Raw genomic sequence first — 21,871 nt, 5'->3', positions numbered from 1 at the left:
ACCTACAACTGCCATTTTCTCCCTCATATGATCGACCCAGCACGCGATACAACTACCATAGTGATCTTCTTGGTGAGAAGAACATGTCCTTGGCCTTTGCGCCGATTACCACCGTGATCACCGCCGTCTCTACCTTCTTCTCCGGCGAGCTTGTTGCCGGAAAATCGTGAACTTCATTTCTGGTTTGTTCTAACCTTTCTAAACGTATTTCGAAGCTCTATTTAGTTGTTTTGGGCATGAATTACTGGGTTACAGGTCCTGGATCAATAGCTTTCAAGTTAAATCAACCCATACATGTTGGTTCCTTGACTTTCTAAGCAATTCTCTCCATTAAATCAAACCATACACGTTGGGTAGTAATCTTGCATGAAGTGTTAGTGACCCAGAAAACAAAGGTAGAAGTCAGGGGAGGGAAAAGTTGATTTCCTCTTGCTCGACCTTCATGGTGTTCATTACAAGGATGATGACCCTCACGAGTTGTGGGACTAGAGGCGGATTTAGACCTTATATATCAGTGTGGCTAAATATAAAAGAAATTATAGACTAAAATATATTGAAGTGTATTTACAATGAAAATCGTCTACTATCCATTTTTTGAAAATGAGCTAAAATAACATCATTGTTAATTATTCCAAGAACATCACTTTCTATAAAAGTTACAAGACGATCATTTAACCATTGATCACCCGTTATGTTACATAATTGACTCTTCACAAACTTCATAGCTGAAAAAACACGTTCCACGCTTGCAGTTGCTACCGGCAAGACTAAAGCCAACTTCAGTAGCTTATAAACTATATCAAATGTGTTGCAGTTTTTTGTTTCCACAAGTTTTGCACAAAGATCTGAAAGTTCTTTTAACTTTGCAAATTTTGGATCACATCGAACATTTCTAACATAATTCTGAAGCTGATGTCGCACTACCACTTCCGGCACATCTACAAAATCATTTGGATAAAGTTCAACCATCCTCAATAATTTTTTCACATCAAAAGCTTCAAATGATGATGTGGGACTCAAACATGAAACACATTGTAAAAGTTCAGTATTCTCTTCATCAAACATAGCATTGAGCTCATGCAACTGCAAATCTAAAACACTAAAACAATCATGCTTATAATGATGCAAATTAGAAACACTAGAAGTGATAGCATGTCGTCTAGGTTTCTTCCCTTGCACATACGGTGCATCCAAATCAGGCACATTAATATCATGCTTATTGCAAATTTCCATAACCTTAGATATAAGTTCTTCCCATCCGTCACTCCTCATTTCTTGTAATTCTTGTTTGGTGGCTTGGACAAGTGATAAAGCATTCAAAAGATCTTGATCACGCTTTTGTAATGCTTCACTTAAATCATTTGTAGATCCTAAAATCTTAACCATCTTGTATAACATGAAAATAAAATCAAAGGAATGAAACACTTCTAGCAAAAGAACTGTTTCACCATGTTTTTCAAATGACAGATCTTTCCCGACTTCTTCAAGTACCTCAATAATGGCACCATATAAAGTTATCAATCTAGTGAGAGTCCTAAAGTGGGAACCCCAACGAGTGTCACCCGCTCTAGCAATAGACGATTCTTGATTTAATCCACTACCAGTCTCTATCTCACCCTCTTCAATCAATTTAGCAAATTGAGATACTTGTTTGTCCCGAAGCAATTCTTGTCTCTTGTTAGAAGACCTTATGAAAGTAACAAGCATACTTACCTTCCCGAAAAAACCACTAACATCTTTGTGAGTCTTAGCACATGCAACAAGTGCCAATTGAAGTTGATGGGCAAAACAATGCACATAATAAGCGGATGGATTTTCATTTTGAATTAAAATTCTCAACCCACCAAACTTACCTCGCATATTGCTAGCTCCATCATATCCTTGCCCCCTTATGCTAGATAAACTCAAGCCATTAACAGACAACAACTTCTCAAGTGCCTCCTTAAGTGACTTAGCACTTGTTTCTTTAACACTAACAATCCCAAGAAACCTTTCTTTTACCAAACCTTCATTATTAACATAGCGAATAACAACAACCATTTGTTCTTTACCAGCAACATCTCCGGATTCATCAATCAAAACACAAAACACATCATCCGCAATATCACATACAATTTGTTGAGTTATTTCACATGCACAAGCAGCAGCAAGATCCTTTTGAATCTTAGGGGCAGCCATAAAGTTATTTCCCGGAGCACAATCTATTGCATTAGCTATCTCTGGGTTAATTTCCTTTAGAGTGTCCACCAATTCAAGAAATGACCCCTTAAATAAAGAGTTAAAGGACTCGTCAGTTTCTCTAAATGGCATACGACACTCAAAAGAAACTTAGTAGTTATAAGAGATGTGTGTACACGAACACGATATTCGGAATTCATTTGTTTAGTTTGATTAACAAATGTAGCCTTGATACTTTGGTTTGGGTTCATGAGATCGTAACTCTTATGCACACAATCAACATGAGTATTGGAAGAAGTAGCATGACTAGCCAGTCTTTGAGAATTCTTCCAATCACTAAACCCCTCTGTCACAAAGTGATCTGCCCCGTATTTAGAGACATTCTTAAACAAAAAACATGGCAAACAAAATGCTATCCTTCGATTCACTATAATCAATCCAATCATACAAATTAAACCAATTTTTGCAAAATCTACGTCTTTGATTACCTTGTTAAGTCCAAGGGCAAACAAAATTGTGAGGAGGTTGATCACGACCTATTTTTAAATAAGCTTTCCTTACCTCATTTTGAATGTCAGGATGATAGCTTGAAATTGGAGGCCTAATTCCTGGATCTGTTTCCAACAATTCATAATCAACAACTTTAATACCCTCACTTGGAGTTTCCGATGCTTCTAGATTTACCGAAGAAGTAGCTTTGTCTCTAGAAAGCAGAAGAAAAAATTTCTTCATCATATAAAGAGACAATGAAACAAGAAAACACCAGAATGTTATCAAAATGAGGCAGTGAATACATTGTAAAGGGAAAACACCAGAATCATGTAAAAGTGTGATACTACAACAGACATAAGATACTGAATTTGCTTGCATTTAGACTCATAACTTAGGCTTAATATAAATAATATGATTAACAGTTGTAGTGCCAAAATAAGATCATCATTCCATATGAGGTCACCGAGGATTCATATTGGCATAAATATAATGATAAAGACTAGAAAGAGAGAAAGGACACTTATGCAAAAACAAGGAACACTTGGGATTATTGTTGCCAGATCTGCGTTATATGCTTAAAGAAAGCTTTTTCATATGGTTGCCTTATAATTATGGTTGCCTTATAATTAGTCAGGAAACAAAGATCTATAGAACGTGATCATATGTTTTTCATCTATATTTGAATTCCACATAGTTTACTTCAATATATTGTGCAAAACTGCCACTTGTATTCCAAAATAAGCTCAGTTATAATCTTTCCTATCTCTGATTAATGTTACATCTAGATGAATGTTACACAGTCCATATTTTCGACCGATGAAGTTTCTAAGCTACCATTGTCTCAAATTTGGCAGATGCAAATCTTTTCTCCTCATGATTATAAATCATTGCATTTAGACTCATAACTTAGACACAAATACCCCATTATTCTCTATACAAATTGGCTATTGTGTGCCATAATTATAAAAATAAAGGTTGTGGAATTAATTTGATGAACTAAACTGTACTTCAGTCTTCCCTCCCCTCCATCTTTCTATGTTCCAACAACTATGTAAGGATATAACACTAAAAGTATGAGTCTTGCTGTAAGACCTGGATTTTCAGAACAAGTTAATTTCCGACTCACGCGTAGAATTAGTGTAAGCGTGACAGGAGTTTGTTGTTTGAGAAAGAGTAATGAAGAAGAAAGTTCAGGAATTGCTTGAGGAATGTTGCGTAGTCGCTGTAGGAATTAGTGCGAGTCGTCTGCACACCTGCCTTATGGCGAGCGTGTCCAGAATAGGCAATTTCGCTTTTAAAGCAACGTTTTAAGTGAGATTTCGAATCCTTTGAAAATTTAAAGATTCTCTTTATTTTTCCTTCGACCAGCGTTTCATTTCGGAACCCTGGACTGTACGCACGATAGTATTCACTTTTCGGAAGTCCGACGACGCTAATTTCTTTGCTTCGAAACCCAAGATTCGAGCGATGGATGAAGACTTTTTCTATTCGGGACTTCTAACGAAGTTTCCGTCCGCGCTGCCAGATTTGTTTCGACGTTTCCAACCTTTCTTCAGAAGGAAGTTTTGTCGTCTGACCATCACAGCAAAAAGTAGTTTTTCGGGTCAGATTAACTTGCACCGCTTTTATGATTTTAGATATCGTTTTTCCCAAAAGTCTGAGATTTATTTTGAGTTCTGGAATTCTGACGCCAGAATCTCTCTTAGAATTCTTCGGTGAACGTGCTGCAAAAATCGGAATCGCGAAATTTTCATTTTCCCGCGATTTCACCTGCCTATAAATAGAAGAAAAAGCAAAATATCTCCCATTTTCCACCAAAGGGAGCCGCAGATTGAGGAGAGGAGAGGGAGAGGAGATTTTCGCCGAAACTCGACCGATCTTCGCGCAGTTCGTCCCTACTTCAAGGTATCGAGGTAACTAGCTTGATTCTTACCTCTGATTACTGTTTCTACTGCGTTTCTGTAGTCGTTTCTGTGCTCACAGTTTTGAGCTTTTTGTAAAACTGTCTGTTTTCTCTGATTTCTTGGTTGGCTTATCTTCCCTACGTTCCCAAGAGTCTAAAACCTCCGTCAGTAATCGCCGATTGTGATCGAGCTGTCCAGGATCTGAAAAACTGATTCAAAACTCTTTTTGCGCACATTTCGAAACTTTATTGTCGAAAAGTCGTAATCTGACTTCATGCCTTTAGGATTTGTTGTCACGGATGTCGTTAGGATCATTGCTGTCGAATTTGTTTTCCGAACTGATAACTTTGAGGTTTTGAACTTTTATTTTGGACCAAAACGCCCCTGAACGACCGTATTTTGATCGGATTGTCCGAAAATTATTCCGACAGTTTCTTTGCCTTAGTTTTACCCTAAAACTACCTTGTAAACAGATTTGATCGAAGAAAAAAAGCCGGAGCTCTTTTTCCTTTTTGGCCGTGACCTATGTAGTGAGGGGGGGGGGAGTTTTCGTTTTCGAAAACTTGTCTTTTCGTACCCGATTGTCGTATTCTGAAGCTTTAATGCTTTGTCTATTGTTTATGTGTTGTATTGCGATCGAACTAATCGATTTTGTTTGGATTCTGCTTTGTTTTCTCCGAGGTTCAGTTGAAGGAACTTTGGAAGTTTCAAAGCATTTATGTGAAGGAGATTTTGATTACGAGGCTGGAGCAGCTCGAGGTTAGGGCAACTTACTATTAGCTATGACTGCATGATAGGCGTCGATGAATTCGACTTATGCTTTACTTGATGTTGATTATGTTGATGAACTGATGTTATGATGTTTCTATAACTGATGATGTTGAGATGATTGTTGGATTGTGCGTTTTGACGGGACTTCGGAGTGGGGATTCATTGATCTGGTGATCTTTGATATTTCGGGTTGGATAAACAACCCAAGGCAAGTCCAAACATGGGGTTTGAGACTTAGCCATTCGTTGGTATTCGTTGGAATTCTTAGACTTTCCCCGGGAAACATCTTTTGGGTGGTTGGTCTTTGGAAACTTAGAATGATTAGACTTTCGAAAACTAAAGACTTGGGAAACTTAGATTTTGAGAAATAAACTCATAACTTGACTAATTCGAATTGAAACAATTTTTATTAACGTTTAAGCATAGGAAAACTGAAGGGGAAAATATTTACGAAAGACGGGGAAAAGTCGACTTCTGTTGGGGGTTTTGGATTTGGGGAAAGCCACTGAGGTGAGCTACGGTGATGATTGAAAGTCACCGAGTACTTTAGGTACTCTTGTTGTTTGAGTTGTGTTGTATTGACCGACACTAACTCTTGGGGTTTGTTATTCGAGTTGTGTTGTATTGACCGACACTAACTCTTGGGTTTTGGTTGTTGGAGTTGTGTTGTATTGACCGACACTAACTCCGAGTTGTGTTGTATTGACCGACACTAACTCTTGGGTTTGTTTTGAGTTTGGGTTTGGGCTAAACACTTGTGTGGTGAGGACGATTCGATGTTTGGCTAACCATATTGCATCAATCGGGTGAATAACGGGAATGGTTCACATGTGCATCACATGGTGAATAACGGGAATGGTTCACCAATGCATTAATGATGAATAACGGGAATGGTTCATCATACGGTGAATAACGGGAATGGTTCACCAAGGATGAATAACGGGAATGGTTCATCCATAGTGAAGAACGGTTGTGGCGAACGGGAACGCGTCACAATCCGGATCATAATTGCATTTCACGAATACATTCATTCTGACTGGAATCGTGTGCTGTTTGATTTATTGAAGCATTGTTAGAGCCAATAACATGCTAGGATTGTTTATATATATATATATATATCAACATATGTATCTATACCCCATATCACATGTTGAGTGTATATCTACTTATTTCCGTGAGTTGACCCTAGCGCCTTGGCTTTGGTTTCATGCTTGTGTTTGGGCGGTCGGCTTGCTGCCAGATGTCGACGGTGGATTGGGTTTCGATGGTCTCTCCCTCGAGGGGGATCAGGTTTGAGTTGGAGGACCGTACTGACGAGCGTGGACGTCTGACGAAAGGAATTTTATGACGCATGGAGCTGAGCTTCAACTTGCCGACTTCAGTTCGCTGTAAACTTGGTACTAGAAGGGTAGGTTTAGGCAGGCGTCATATTTTGTGTAGAGCTCTGATTCGTTTTGCTTTTGGGACAGGGTAGGTTCCCGACGCCTGACTTTTTTGTGGTTCTCTTACTGAGGGATCACAGTGAGTCAGTCGGACCATAGGGGTCTTTGCTTAGGCCATTTTGAGGCTGACTTTCTACTGGTGGATTGTAATTACAACTTTCTCACTCACACTTCTGGTTCTGTATATATTTGCCTACGGGCACACTACCTTGGAGTCACTGCGAGTGCGCGTGACGTGGGAGTGCAGCTGAAACTGTACATGTTTATATTTGTTGTACGTCGGTTAGTTTAGTTATTGGGTTATGTCTTTATTTTCTATTGCTTTATTTAAAAGGAATCAAACGAAAAAAATTACCTGTTTTTTCGCGTAAAGTTTATTTTTGGTTACTAAAGTGGCACCCGGAAATCGGGGTGTTACACTTGCTGACGAACGCACTGTCGCGGGTGCGTGTCAAAGTATTTTTACTTTAAATGCAGTACAAGGTGTGAACACCAGGATCATTCTCACAAGGACTTGATGAATTATTAATTGATATTAGAGTAAAACAAAAGCAAATAAAAAGGGGGTTTTGATTGATTTGGTAGAAGGTAACAAAGCAATAATTAAAGAGATAGACAAAATAGAGAAAACGTTAGTCATCGGATTATAATATTCAAGTGCAACAAACCTTCATTTGTTACAAAAGATTAATTCTTCCTTATCAATTCCCTAATTTGTGAGAACTAATTAACTAAGCGGAAATTAATTCACAGTTTCCTAAACTAAGCGATTAAGAAACAGTTACGAACTAACCCGAACTAAGCGAACATGAATCAACTCTTATTTCTAAAACTATGGAATTAAGCAAACCATAGATTAGAAATAGAGATGAAGAGAATTAATAGAGAAGGAATTTGCATTAAGAACAGAACCTCAAGTTTGCAAAACACAAGAATATTAAAAATCCTAAGACTAAGTAGGGAGTTTAGTAACTCATAATAGAAAATAAGGAGAGATAGGAGGTGGAGGTGAGATGGTGGTGAGGTGATGTGGTGGTGTCTGACAAAAGCCTAAACCTCACTTATTTATACTAATAAATAAATTTGTCCTCCAAGTAACAATCCTTGTTATCTAAATCTTTTCCAAATCTTCACAAAACGGGCCCACATAAAGAAGTAAGCTGCTGAACAACCAGGCATTCGCGGGTCCCATAAAAAGTATGAATCTTCAATCAAGGTAAACATGAGAGTTGTAGATCTTTAACTGAGCTTCACTGGCCTTCAACCGAATCCTGATTCGGAGTTCTGTAGTTCAAGATATGATCATTTTAGTGCAGACTGTTTCAGACTCGTAGGATTAGCGACAGTAACTTTTCAAGGCAATTATGACCATGTTAGAAGCTTGTTCTCGAATTGTGCTGAACATGAAAGTTGTAGGTCTTCACGTGAGCTTTCCAAACACATATTATGCGTCCTATTTGAATATTTGTAGCTTCAGATTCAACGTGTTCTAGCAAAACAGTCACAAATACTAAAAGTGTAGAATTAAGCACTTTTCTATGAATAATCCAATGAAACACTAATGGTCAGAACATGGCTAAGTGATAACAATTAAGCACCAAAATATATATAATGAAGCTTAGAAAGATATACATAAAGTTCATCAATTATGCGCTCATCAAGTTCCCTCACACTTAACCTTTTGCACTCCTGGGCAAAACTTAACTTCAAATAAGAATCAGAAAATCACATATGATAACAAGTACTTCCTAGAACATAAAAACTGAGCTCACACTTTTCTTTGAGAAGTAGAAATTCATATTTATGAGCAACAAAACAACCACTTCACTTTCCACAGAGATTAGACAAACAAGAACTCCATCACCAACATTCCAAGTGTTTATAAACAAGAACTCCATCACCAACATTCCAAGGAATTGCAAATTGAACATAAAAGTTGGATGTAAGTGATTTATACTCTCTACTCTCAAGTGTTTGGGCTTGTGTTTAATCATGCTTAAGCAACTCTCATCATCTCATGAAAACATGCATCTATCATAGGCTTGACAAGATTCTAACACACCAATTAAATTGAACAAATGCATACAAAGATCAAAGGACTTTTCAAGGTTGTAATGAGGCTAAGGTCAAGGAAGGATTTATCAAAGATATTCAGAGTTAAAACCTTAGGAAAAATAAGAGCAATGGGGAATAATTCAAATTAAACTTACTCACAACCCCAAGAATTAACACATTCTTCCTTTTCACAACTTTCTCTTTTTTTTACTTTCACTTCCTTTTCCTTTTGCAATGAGTATCTTCCTTCACTTTGTAACTTCTCTTTTTTCCTTCTTCTTTTGCATTTTTCTTTTTACATTTGCATTTTTCCTTTTTTCTTTGAACTTTTTTTTTGCTTGCTTACAATTTATCCACAAGGAAGGTACCTCTTTAGAGTAACTTAGACCATGCATTCAAATAATCTACCCCCACACTTGTTGAATACTCATTCCCAAGACAATTCCAAAGCTCTTAATTCCCTGAGGTAAGGTATCATCATTGTTTTTCACTTAGGCTTGTAATGAGCTACATAAGAATGGAGATATTAGGCTCAAAGGGGCTAAAACAAAGGTCAAAACATGCAAGGTCAAAGCTTTTTAGGCCAGTAGATAAATGAAAAGAATGCCTTATCACATCAATGTATGAAAGTGAACAACAATTTGAGTCAGAATCAAGTCAAGTTCTGCAGTGCATATAAACATGAGGAAATCACACAAGAGAGAAGAGAATTGTGGCATAGATATTACCATTCAAGTCTTTGGTCCAAAATTTCACAAGGTAGTCTCACATGGCAAGCATATAGCACAATAAATCCAACAAATTAATTCTCAATGCAAATCATGATGAACTCAAAATGCAAGCAACTTCATCCAAATGAGACATGAAACTTAATAAAAAAAAAATGGTTATATTGCTCACAAACTCAACATCTCTAAAAGTCAATTAAAAAGTGTGAACTATTTTATTGAAAAGAATAAAAACAAAGCATATAAATTAAAATAAAATTGCAAACTATCCTAACTGAGGTTCTACTAATCCTAAATAATATTCCCACCCTCACACTTAAATCACACATTGTCCACAATGTGAGGCACAAATCACCATATAATTTAGACAAGTGTAATAAAAGAGAAAGGTTAGGAAAAACCAGGGATCAAGGGAGCTGGCGAGATATGAAACCTGGTAATGCTCTGAAAATGCTATCACCTGGGTCCGGTGGAGGCCTAGCATTAAGCGGAAGCTCATAGTCTTGAGGCACAACAACAACAATCCACAAGTCAAGTGGCTTTGGAGGGATCTCATCTGCAACAATCTTAACAAACTCAAACTGTTCTCTAGCACCTTCAACATGACTCATGACAATGTTCAGTTTGAGTGAAAACTTTTTCCAAGCATGTGTACCACCTGAAATAAGAGTAAATGAAAAATCAGTACATTCAACAATCAACTCTTTGTCTGGAGGCTTCGGTAGAGGTTTCAAAACATATTCCTCCATTGAAATTCCTCTTGCGGATAGTAGCATGGTGGTGGATAAATAGACTGCTGGAATTGCCCTTGTGGATAATAGCAAGGTGGGTCACACCAAATATTTTCAAAATTCTCTTGTGGATAATATTGAGGTGACTCAAACTGTTGTTGATGGTTCTTGAGCAACATTTGTGTAACAGAAAATAGTAGCTCGTCGAGTCTAGCTTCTAGCTTATCAAGTTTAGCTTCCATCACTGCAAAAACTCCACAAGCTAACACTTGTGTTGCGTTATTTTCAAAAAAATTCCACAAACAAAAGGATAAAAAAAAAAATAGTGGGAAAGAAAAGCGTTAGTAAAGAGAAATATAAAATTAAAAAAATCTAAACCAAAAAAACGAGAGGATATGGAAAAAAAAAAGTTAGTAAACGATAAAAGAAAAAAAAACGAAGGAAAAAAAATAGAAAAGGTTAATCTGAAGAAAAAGGTAAATAACCGGAAAAAAAAATTAATGATAGCAATAAGACTAATAATAAGATGAAGGTGAAGAAGATAGAAAAGATAACAAAATAAAATAAAAGAGATAAAAGATAGAGAAATAAGAAAGAAGATAGTGATATAAAAATAGATGATACAAAAGAGAATTAGAAGATAGGAGATAAGAATAAAAGATATGAGATAGATATAGATACATGAGATATAAAAGAAAAACAACCTACAATCTATTAAATAAAATAAAATCTAATAAATAAAATCTAATACTAACCGCTAGCCCCTTTTTTTTTGTTTTTTATTTTTTTCATAAAAACGAAAAAAAAATAAAAAAATAAAAAAAAAATACTCTAAAAATAATTAATAATCACCAAAGTCCCCGGCAACGGTACCAATTTGACGAACGCACTGTCGCGGGTGCGTTTCAAAGTATTTTTACTTTAAATGCAGTACAACACTACAAAAAAAACGTTTTTTAGTGGGGTTTTTTTCTTGCAATTAGTGGGGGTTTTCAACCCCCGCGAGTTACTTAGCGGGGGTTTTGAAAAATCCCGAAGTTACACTCGCCACAAATTATTAGCGGCGTTTTTCAGCAAACCCTGGTACCTGCATATACATTTAGCGGCGTTTTTTAGCGGGGGTTTTAAACCTCCCTTATCCGCAAGCTTTTTTTAACGGGAGTTTTCAACCCCCTTAAATGCAAGAGATTATTTACAGCTTTAAACTTGCCTTGGCTACCAAAGTTTATTCTAGGGACATTTTTAACCTAGAATAAGAGCCAATTGACACATTACAAATTGAACATCGTAGAAAAAATAACAGCAGAGAGAAGGGATAAGGAATCCATAACAATGAAGATGCATGATTTTGGTGATGATGTGCGACCCTTTGTAAGGTTCCCTGTGAGCAATACCTTGAAGGTATTGCATGTCATAGAAATCAAAGATGCAATAAGTTAAGTAGCATTACCTCTACCAATTATGGCAATTGAAGGGAGAGTCAGTAGCTAGGGTGCTTGTCCAAAAACATCAACAGACAAAGGTCTAGTACATAATAAAACCAATGTTGCAGCAACCATAAGCTGCATTCAATAGAAAATCATTCACTTACAGAAAATAACGAAAGCACGGTTTTGACATGTCACTTATAGTATGTTTGCAAATCATTCTACTATTTATCGCAAAGTCAAAACCAGTTGTGGGAGAAGCTTATGGGTGACAGAATTGATTCTGAGGAATCGAAATATGTTATTACTTAAAGAGACTTGTATGTAAGCATCAAGTAGTCCAAAGAGTAGTAATAGATACCTTGTCAGCTACGGGATCTAAGAACGCACCAAATGAATATTTTAACTTCATCTGCATTGCAAATATAGAAAAGACAAGTGATAAACATCTCAAACATGGAACAATGAAAAAGGAATGTCTGGTACGTATTTGAATTCAGTTTGAGTGAGTACCTTGCGAGCAATATAGCCATCAAGACAATCTGTAACCGAAGCAGCAATGAAAATACTTGTAGTAGCTGTTGTTCCACGCCAGCCATCCATATAGAAAGCTACATATAAATATAAGATAGCAGAAAACCAATGTCATGGTGTTTGTAATAACAGGGTTTTCCAACTACTCCCATTAGTTCCATTCATCTTCTCTCCTCATAAATCACACACTCCATCTATCCTAAAATCTTCTATGAGTTGCTTCTTTTACTAGAATTTAGGTAGTGTTAGTCAATTTGCCAAAGGTTAACTCAGTATCTTTTTTTATTATCACATCAACTGGTACAGTTCAGGTTTTAACACTGGTTTGTTCCATTCATCTTCTCTCCTCATAAATCACACACTCCATCTATCCTAAAATCTTCTATGAGTTGCTTCTTTTACTAGAATTTAGGTAGTGTTAGTCAATTTGCCAAAGGTTAACTCAGTATCTTTTTTTATTATCACATCAACTGGTACAGTTCAGGTTTTAACACTGGTTTGATGACAAATTGAACATAGAGACAAAACAAAAGAGCCAAGGAAGACTAAACTCGATAACTTACATGTATCGTAGGGTATTTTCTTTCTTCAGGAGTCAAAAACATACCAGAGCTTGTCCTGACATCACTCTTGATTCCTGTGGAAGACAGAAATATCATCATGATTTGTGAAGAAATACATGTTTATAAATGCAAATGACCCCACATGCTACAAGTGTGCTACATCTCCATGTTTTCTTTGATATGGATTTCCTTTTCATTTTAGTCTATTTATGCAGTACAAGAAACATCTGACTGCAGTTGCTTGGCCATGTTGGAAGAGGCAAAATCAATTTTACTACTTTCTCATGATTAGCTCAAAATTATATGAATGACCTCAAACTAGAACCGTGCTTTGGTTTAAAGAAGCTCTGATGCCAGTTGATAGAAACTGGATCAGATAGAGCACCCAAATGGAATGGTTACTACTGAAACAACTCACTCTCCAAGAGTACAATGCCTACTGGTATTCGAGAAATAACACTCTCCACAAAACACCTTGGTCAACCAATTGCCCTACCTATTACCCCTTCCCTACTATTTATAGCCTCTCCTCACTCATTATCTAGCCTACTCCCTTTAACTAACTATTCTACCAACTAACTAACCATAACAACTATCAGCTATCTTGTTACAATAACAGTCTCTATCAGGGGTAGTGATCCCCTACATTCTGCTATTTCTCCTCTTCTAGACTCTGCTTGAGATCTATTTCTATCATAACATCTATTGATGGCCATGACCAGTAAAAATAAATTTTCAAAAGAAAATAAAATTGTCAATGTACCTTTCCAGTCTTGGTATCCACTAGTGTTAAAATTTGTTGGCGAGGGAGGGCTATAGCCCTTAGATAATCACATTCCTGTCACCATTTATTCAACACACTTTGCCAGCTGCAACAGTAATTGGCCAAAATAAAGGGAAGAAATCACATATTCCCATTCTCAAGTCCTAAACTTAGAGAAAGTTAGACTCTATAGAACATAAGATAACTGTTTTATACCTTTGGGAAACCAAGATGATAGAGACCAAGGCCTGCAAAAGAATAAAAGAAAATGGATGAGCCATACCCAAGAAAAGAAGTTATACAAGGGTAGCCTAACCACAGAGTATCATATAGCTACTTTCTAATTATCATCAACCCATTTTTTTAAATCTCATGACTCATATAGCTACTTTCTTATCATCATCAATTCATTCACAACTAACATGCTTAATCTGTCTCTACATGATTTGACTGATCTTTTGGGTTAATTTAAATTCAGCAAGATAAAATGACGGAACCAATCACTGACAGTTACAATTTAGACACAAACCAACAACAAAAAATCACAATATAAAAAACACATTGGATCTACATACCAACAATTCCAGAACAAGTTGTAACAAATTTCAGTCCACCTGTGGACTTGTTCCCCTCATTGATACGCCTCAACAGGTCAGAACATTCACTTTCTGTATACGTGGTTGAATCTTCGCACACATTTAACTCAGATGGATCTTGCCGATCAATCTTTAGCACTCTCCAATATGTCCTGTTCTTGTCCCTTCCTATCATGTAAAAGTTCTGTGGCACAAACATAAAAACAAAAGCACATCCAAGCACGTAATTCAGTATATCTCAAATGGGATATCAAGAGTTAAATATAAACATTGGATTAGACAGGCATTGTAATTCTAGGGCCATATTTCCAAACCAAGTATCTAAATCATAAACAGAGGCCAGAAGATAACCCCTTCCAAATTTAAGGCAAATCCCATTTCAAGGTCAAATAGAAATAGGAAGTATTCGCATAGATGCACACATTGCCAGGGAATAAAAGTTACATTCAAATTCACTTTGGAAGTAAAGGGTATATGTATATATGCTTATTGGAGATTATCTACTAGAAAATGCACTAAATAAGCTCCAATAAGTGCTCTTTGGTTTGCATCCAATCGGGTACGTATAAAAACATCAAATTAGTGAAAGAATGAGAGCTAAATCAGACAATGGAATTAGTTTACCAATTTATCTACTTCTGTCTACTTAGTCAACTAATTCTCATCCTGTAAAATAGTGAACCTATACATTGAGGCCTGTAACAAAAGAAATCCAATGATTACATAGTTTCCTGATTCAAACATTTAACATTGCAATTTCAAAACAAAGAAGAACCACCAATGATAATAAATTCACTGGAATACTTAATATCCACAAACACTAGAAAGAAGAATAAAAGTGCATAGCATCATACCGATAGAGTCTCATAGAGCCTAAACTTGTTCATACAGGAAGGTGCAGAAGCAGGATGAGAAGAAGACTGAGAAGAAGCCTCATTCTCTGACGACGCCATGGCTATAGCTACTCTCAGATCCCCCGAGCCACAGGCTCAGAGGGAAACCATCAAAATTGCATGCAAACAGTAGCCACCTGAATTTCCCTTCACAAGATCACCACCTCTAACACAAGGTGGAGGAGGAGCCACAGCAACAACCACACACAGAAACGCAAACAACCAAATCAAACAACAACAACAACTCCATGCTCTGCGAAATCCTAGGCTGCTTCAAATACATCATTCTCTTCTCCGATCACAATTATCCACCTCTCTTCCCGTTCCAGCTCCTCCACCAACCGCCGCCGCTATCGTCGCCGCCGTCCGCGGCCGCCTGAGATATTCACCACCCAAGCTTGACGCGAAGACTCGGCACAACACAGATCTTCAAATTGCGAATCGCGATTCTATGGAAATGGAGAGGAATGTGCAGAGGAAATTATCAACGTTTGCGTAGAACCCTAAATCGCAATCTGAAAGAGAATTGAGAAGCGAGATCGAAGAGAGTGATCGAAGGGAGCTCGAAACAGAAGAAATCGGTGGAAATCGGGAGGTTGGAATCGGGAGGTTGGAATCGGTGGAATCAGGTTGAAATCGGTGGAAATCAGGTTGAAATCGGTGGAAATCGAGATCAAATCGGTGGAAATCCATGGTTGAACGAACGAGTGAGAGTTGAGAACGAGAACGAACGAGTGAGAGTGACTGAGAGTGATGGAGAACGAGAACGAGGGGGTAATTAATGAAAATTTTGCGGGGATTATTAAAACCCCCCTTAACTATTAAAAAGCAACGACATTTGCGGGGGTTATCAAAACCCCCGCTAAAAAACCCCCACTAAATAACGTTTTTTTTGTAGTGCAAGGTGTTGAACACCAGGATCGTTCTCACAAGGACTTGATGAATTATTAATTGATACTAGAGTAAAACAAAGCAAATAAAAAGGGGGTTTTGATTGATTTGGTAGAAGGTAACAAAGCAATAATTAAAGAGATAATCAAAATAGAGAAAACGTTAGTCATCAGATTATAACATTCAAGTGCAACAAATCTTCATTGGTTACAAAAGATTAATTCTTCTTTATCAATTCCCTAATTCGTGAGAACTAATTCACTAAGCGGAAATTAATTCACAGTTTCCTAAACTAAGCGATTAAGAAACAGTTACGAACTAACATGAACTAAGCGATCATGCATCAACTCTTATTTCTAAAACTATGGAATTAAGCAAACCCTAGATCAGAAATAGAGATGAAGAGAATTAATAGAGAAGGAATTTACATTAAGAACAGAACCTCAAGTTTGCAAAACACAAGAATATTAAAAATCCTAAGACTAACTACGGAGTTTAGCAATTCATAATAGAAAATAGGGAGAGATAGGAGGTGGAGGTGAGATGGTGGTGAGGTGATGAGGTGATGTGGTGGTGTCTGACAAAAGCCTAAACCTCACTTATTTATACTAATAAATAAACTTGTCCTCCAAGTAACAATCCTTGTTATCTAAATCTTTTCCAAATCTTCACAAAACGGGCCCACATAAAGGAGTAAGCTGTTGAACAATCAGACATTCGCGGGTCCCATTAAAAGTATGAATCTTCAATCAAGGTAAACATAAGAGTTGTAGATCTTTAACTGAGCTTCACTGGCCTTCAACCGGATCCTTATTTGGAGTTCTGTGGTTCAAGATATGATCATTTTAGTGCAGACTGTTTCAGACTCGTAGGATTAGCGACAATAACTTTGCAAGGCAATTATGACCATGTTAGAAGCTTGTTCTCGAATTGTGCTGAACATGAAAGTTGTAGGTCTTCGCGTTAGCTTTCCAACCACATATTATGCGTTATATTTTAATATTTGTATCTCCAGATTCAACCTGTTCTAGCAAAACAGTCACAGAAACTAAAAGTGTAGAATTAAGCACTTTTCTATGAATAATCCAATGAAGCACTAATGGTCAGAACATGGCTAAGTGATAACAATTAAGCACCAAAATATATATAATGAAGCTTAGAAAGACATACATAAAGTTCATCAATTATGCGCTCATCACTTCCCAAATTCAATGTTAACTCTAACTGCCCTAACTCATAAAACAAGAGATTTTATCTGTAAGATAGATGTCAATTTCAATTTCCACCACAGAGATATCAATTTCAATTTCCTCATAAACATCCCTTCCATGGTCTACTTCTATCAAACCCTAGATAGAACCCAAACCCTTTTCCTTAATAAAAAATCCCAATACAAGTTAAGAAAATTCAGGGAGAGAAACTGAGAAGTACCTTTTGAGTGATTGAGAATCAGAAGAAAACCGCCCAAACCCTCGTCGCGTGAGTGCAGACTGCAGAGAGAGACTAAGAGAGGCAGAGAGCTTCGATGGAGAGGAGAGGCACGACTGAGAACATAGAGAGAGCTTAGCTTCGAATTGAAGGAGACCAGAGAGCGTTTGTGCGTGAGAGAAAACAGGGAGAGACAGAGAGCGTGAAAACTATTGAGGGTTTTCTATTTTTGTCAAGCATATAAAGTTTTTTAAAAAAAATATAAAAAACTGGTGTGGCTAAGCCTTCAAGTGGGTCCGTCCCTGTGTGGAACCAAGCTCACTAGAAACATGTTGCAGCTTGAATGTAATTTTAAGAGTGCTATGGGTCTGAAAATAGGAATGAATAAACTCGACATGAGTTTCGTCATGAAAGTTTGCATTTTAAAGCTATCGAAAATTCATTGAGAAAATGGCTTAGTTGAAGTAATTTTTTATGTTAAGACCATGGTGAGAATGAGAATAAGGAAGAAAAGTGTTAATTATTACTAATCTTGAATTATTAAAGATAATATGGCTAATTAGCACTTAATTATACTTAAATAAGTTAATTGATAATAATTAACGATAAAACTTAATCATATAAGGACTAAATCACATTAGTATGAGGTAATTACATGTTGATTGCATTGAGGGGGTAAAGAACTAAGTAAAGAGCGAGTAATATGCTTAATCAAAATTAATAAAGTGAATTAGTAAAACTCAATGCATTAATTAAAAAGAAATTCATTAAGAAAAAAACATGATATGTTTGATATACTAAGTTGAATGTGAATATAAACTCATGTAGATTTTGTTAGCTTTTTATTGTGTGACTATTAATTAACTTATCTTATTAAATTGATAATTTCTAGCAAACCTTGACGATGAAATGGTCATCTAAGAAATAACCTAAGTATATTAGAGCTAATTAACTGAATCAAACAAATTAAGGATTTATCAACTAGAATCCTTACTCTTTCTCATGCAATATAAGGTTATGAGTCTAAAAAGGATAAAATGGTTAAGTAATAAAAAGGTGTGGACGGTGATTGAAAAGAGTATATTTTCATGAAGTTATAGACTTAATGAATTGCAACTATAATTTTATGCAGAGAAAACTCACGAGGATTGACGGAAACGGTAATCATCAAAGATTAAGGTAAGAGGGGGAGAGGTCACCAACCATGATGGGGGAATACGTGAAATTCTTATTCGCCTTGGACAGTAGTGTTACACAATGTTCAGGACATTGTGTAGAACATGTATACAACAAATCACAAAGTTAAACGTGCTACTTAAGAAAATAAAACAACAAAGTAAAATAACACAAGGAATTGGTAACCCAGTTCGGTGCAACGTCACCTACGTCTGGAGAGTTTTCACCCAAGAAAGGAAATCCGCTATTGGTAGTTTAGGAACACCTGGTCTTACCCGGTCTTACACGAACACTCTTTGTTCAATGCCTTACAACCTAAACGCTACCCAATGTATTTCTACTTAGTACTCCCCCTAAGTATGGGAGCTCCTCTCACTTTCTCTCAACCTTCGCTGCCACAATGATTGAATCACAAAGTACAATAAGGATGTAGAGATTTAGTCTCAACGAAACACAACAACTCAGTGATTTTATAATCAATGGAAGCACATGAGTTGATTACAATACTCAAATGTAAGACCCAAGATTTTAAGCTTAGAATAAGTGGAAGAGATTTCCATTTACGATTAGGCTTGATGTATCGTGAAAGGAAACCTGAACAAGAGTTTACCAAATGAAATAAGTTTATGAAGGAGAAAGTTCAGGAAAAGTCAAAGGACCGTATCGAAGTCGATAAAAGTTATAGCACGATCGTTATACGCTTAAACCTAGGTCAGAAACCCTAATATATAGCTAATTTTCATTTATAGGCACGATGGAAGTTAATTCCAAAAATCTTCAGAGAAATGTTAGAACTTCTCTTTTTCCATATATCACAATCGTTTCGAGGCGAAACTCTAGGATCTACGAACATCCGATTCCAATCATCGGAAGTTTGCCGAAACCGAAACCCTGGTATTTCAAAACCCTAGAATTTCTCGACAATGAAGACTTTATCTATTCAGAGCTTCAAATGAATATTCTACACGCGTACACCCATTTCTCTTGATGATTTCAATCTTTCTTCCGAAGGAAGTTTTCTATTCCGACATTCGATGCAAAAAACAACTTATCGGGTAAAATAGTTTTATACCGACTATGCATTAGTTGCCAAAAATACAAGGAGACCTCTTTATAGTTTTGGAATTCTTTTGCCAAAACATATCTATTAATTCACGGAGAATGACGCCGGAAAAATCAGATTCGCGAAACTTTCATTTTCCCGCGAATTTCCAACCTTTATATATAGCAAAGAAAGGAAGAAAAACTCAAATTTTCCTCCATTTTCTCTCCTCAAGGCCGCGAGTTCATCCAAGGAAGAAGGAAGAAGAATTTTCTTCATTACTTGCTTGATCGTTGATCCGTTAGTTGCTGCTTCAAGGTTTCGAGGTATAGTCGCTAATCCTTACCTCTGATCGCTTTTTCCATAACTTTTCTGTAGACTTTTCTGAGCCGATAGTTTATGGGTTTTTGCAAAACTATCCTGAATCTTTCATTTCTGATTCTAAACCTCTTCTATATGTGCCCAAGATCACTTCTGCCGGATTAGATTTTCCGTTATGTCGCCGGAATTCCGCCGGAATCAATTTTAGCCTTAAATACCCATTTTTGGAGTTTTTGATGTAAAGCTTCAACCTTTAGGCTAAAAACTATCGCCTTAGCTTAGTGTTAGTAGGATTAGTTGTCATAAACGTCGTTAGTCACGTCCCTGCAAAATTTGGTTTTTGGGATTTCAGTTTTGAAATTTCTAAGTTAAAAATCATGACCAAAATACCCCTGCGACAATTTTTGATCCGATAATTTTTCCGAGTTCAGAATACCCTTAGTTACGGCTAATGAAAGCATAGGAACCAAGTTTGATCGAAGAAAAATCGAGCCCCACAATTGTGAAAAGTGGCCGAGCCCTATAGAGGAGGAGGGGGGAAATTCCTTTTCCGAAAACTTGTCCTTCCGCGCTAGATTATCGTACCTCGGAGTATGAACTACTTCGTGTAACCTTAGTGAGCATTGATAGCTTAGTTTCCGATAGAATTTGATAGAATTATGTGGTTTTTACTTTAAAGGTTCTTTTGAAGAATTTCCTGAAGATCAAGGAGCTCATTGTGAAGGAACGTTTGAGGAGAACGCTGGAATAACTAGAGGTAAGGGCAACTTATCTTACTAGCTAATGCTTTAGGGGTCGACGAATTCGACTTGATTTATTGTTTATGCACTTGTTTGTGATTGACTGGGAAAAGTTTTCTGAGGCTTCGGCTGACAATGTAGATGATTCATCTACTGAATGTTTTTGGAGATTGACTTACATGCTAAGTGCTATGTGGTTATTGCTTATTATGTTGATATATGACATGTTGATTGATGGTGCTGAGTTATTTATGCTTTAGCAATGAAATCTGAGTTTCTGAATAGTGAGAATAGCGGGCAGGTCATGCCGATTTTATTTTGAGAGTTTTGAGAAAGTTCGATAGGACGAATGAGATTCGGGCCTTGTTATGGTGTTTATGGATCGAGACATTCTCTGGAGTCATTTGGGATTTGGAGATCCCGGGAACTTATAAGATTCGCGATAAGATTAAAAGGATCTCATTTTGTAAAGAAAACTCATAAGACATTAAACAACCTCTAAAATCTTCAAATAATGATAATAAACTCGAAAGGAAGCTTAGGATGATGATCTTAGTTTTGGAAAACGAGAAGTGTCGTCGGATCCAAGTGTTGAGAAAGTTGAGAAGTTTTGAGTATGTTGATACTCTTGTGCTGTGGGAACAGTTATGTCGTTGGGCTATCCGAGGGATAAGCCGGGAGACTGATAGTTTTCGAGTATGTCGATACTCTTTGCTCGCCGAGCAGTTTTTGACCATCGGATGGAGATGAGTCGGATGATTCGAGGAATCATCATGAGATACAGTTTATGCCTTCGGGTACAGTTTATGCCTTCGGGTACAGTTTATGCCTTCGGGTACAGTTTATGCCTTCGGGTACAGTTTATACCTTCGGGTAATTCGGACATCGACGGGGGATATGATCGACCGTGAGGTTAGGATCGACCTGTTGATTGTCGGGCATAGCGGAGGGAAAAGTCGACCCGCAGGGTTAGGACTGATCCGGCTATGTCAAGGTTGTAAGTGACACTCGGGGGTTATGGTCGACACAATGCCAGTGTTAGGACCGACTCAAACGTGCCCAGCCTATTCTTTCTTCGGGTAATTCGGACATCGACGGGGGATATGATCGACCGTGAGGTTAGGATCGACCTGTTGATTGTCGGGCATAGCGGAGGGAAAAGTCGACCCGCAGGGTTAGGACTGATCCGGCTATGT

The 21,871-nt window shown here is 37.1% G+C and overlaps 1 long non-coding RNA gene and 1 pseudogene across 1 annotated transcript; both read right to left on the bottom strand.

Moving 5' to 3' along the window:
* Positions 1-564: 564 nt before the first annotated feature.
* LOC130737962 (uncharacterized) lies at positions 565-3,587 on the bottom strand (annotated as a pseudogene).
* An 8,068-nt stretch (positions 3,588-11,655) lies between these two features.
* Positions 11,656-12,901, bottom strand: LOC130735365 (uncharacterized). Its single transcript, XR_009018414.1, has 4 exons — positions 12,826-12,901; positions 12,242-12,339; positions 12,090-12,140; positions 11,656-11,863 (listed from the first exon to the last, which is right to left on the bottom strand). It is a non-coding gene; the product is annotated as an uncharacterized LOC130735365 (long non-coding RNA).
* Positions 12,902-21,871: the final 8,970 nt, after the last annotated feature.

This window comes from Lotus japonicus, chromosome 2 (assembly GCF_012489685.1).
Source record: "Lotus japonicus ecotype B-129 chromosome 2, LjGifu_v1.2".
Taxonomy (NCBI): Eukaryota; Viridiplantae; Streptophyta; class Magnoliopsida; order Fabales; family Fabaceae; genus Lotus; species Lotus japonicus.
This window is presented reverse-complemented; position numbering and strand designations above follow the sequence as displayed.